Source organism: Gekko japonicus, unplaced genomic scaffold, assembly GCF_001447785.1.
Source record: "Gekko japonicus isolate JY-2015 unplaced genomic scaffold, Gekko_japonicus_V1.1 scaffold1058, whole genome shotgun sequence".
NCBI classification, from domain to species: domain Eukaryota; kingdom Metazoa; phylum Chordata; class Lepidosauria; order Squamata; family Gekkonidae; genus Gekko; species Gekko japonicus.
In genome coordinates, this window is record NW_015176481.1 from 411,715 (window position 1) to 413,316 (window position 1,602).

The window sequence follows — 1,602 nt, forward strand, 5'->3', positions numbered from 1 at the left end:
TTTGTTTCTGCAAAACCCACAACTATTTGCTACCTTTTGGGGCAACACGGCTGCCTCCGTGGTTGCGTTGTTACGAGGACGGGGGTTTCTTTTTCATAAATTCACTTTTTTAGATGTAACCGTTGATTCCTCTTATTCTCTGGGTTTTTCCCCTCCTCCTTTAAAGGAGGGATTTCTATTTGATTTCTCTTTAATTTCTCTTTGTAGAGAAATCAGTGCACCCTTTTGTAGCTCGCCATTGCGTTGTGTTACACTCCAGAGTATGGAGCTCTAGCAGGAGGAAAGGAAGGGGTGGTGAGAAAGACCCGGCCTGCCTCTGATGATCTATGGCAGGGGTGTCAAACTCATTTGTTATGAGGGCCGGATCTGACATAAATGAGAACCTTGTTGGGCCAGGCCATGTGTGTCATAAAATGTAATGCCAGGTAGCGGAGATATAAACTTTATAAAGGATACAAACACAATTAAAGATTTTTTTACTTAAAATAAAAACATGCTTAAAACATCAGCACTCTTGCAATATTTTCTTTATTTAGCAGTGTCTGATAACTGACACCTCTTGCATCCAAATGTCTGTGCTGTTGTAGTCCTGAGTGTGCTGTTCAGGTGTGTATCTGTAAGCTGCAAACCTATGATGACGCAGCAGCAGCAGAACTGGAAGAAGGAGCAGAAGACAGCCAATTCCACTGCAGGTCTGATAGAAGCCCTCCGGGGGCCTGGTCCGGCCCCTGGGCCACATGCTTGACACCCCTGATCTACAGAGTGAAATTCTAAAATTCTGCTGAATCCCCCTTCCTGCTTTTCCTCTCTTCACATTTCTTTTGATTGGATTGGAGTTGATTACAAACTGGCTCAAAATTCCTTTGGAAGACAAAAATAAAATGGATTTTTGGATTTCAGGCAGAAACTAGGAGGAAGAACTAAGAGAATTTCTCTCAGTGCTACTCCATGGTATCCTGCCATCCTTCTCCACTGGGACCTGCCTTTGCCTCCCTACAACAACCTTCTTTCCTTCTGTTTATTTCAGCTGTTTATTTCCTAAGTCCGCCAAACTTCCCGGTATAGCAGAAGACCTCCCATTAGCAGCCATTTTTGCCTGCTAATGCTCCAAGTGGTAGCAGGAGATTTAAAAAAACAACACATCAATGTTGTGTACACCACTATGTCACTTCCAGTGAAAACCCAGAGGTGACATAGGGTAGATCTAGAAATTGCTGGAAACTCTATGGGTTTTACCATAGACTTCTCCTGTGATTCCTAGAACTACCCTTTGTCGCTGCTGGATTTCCCCCAGAAGTGAGGTAGTGGCACACATGACATCATGGCCAAAATTGCCCCTCCCCTTCCATGAGTGGAAAATTTAGTCTGTGTCCCAGACTGTTGCGTAATCTACTTCTCCCGGAAATAGTAAACCTCTTTATGACCTCTTTGCAGTGCAGGTTGTGGGCCTGACCCATATACAGAAAAATATCCTCCATGTATATAAAAAATGAATGCTTGACAGATGATTTGGGCAGTGCCATTCTCATAGGGTTGCCCGTTTCAGGTTGAGAAATATCTGGAGATTTTGAGGCTGGAGCCTGAGGAGGACAGGGTTTGAGG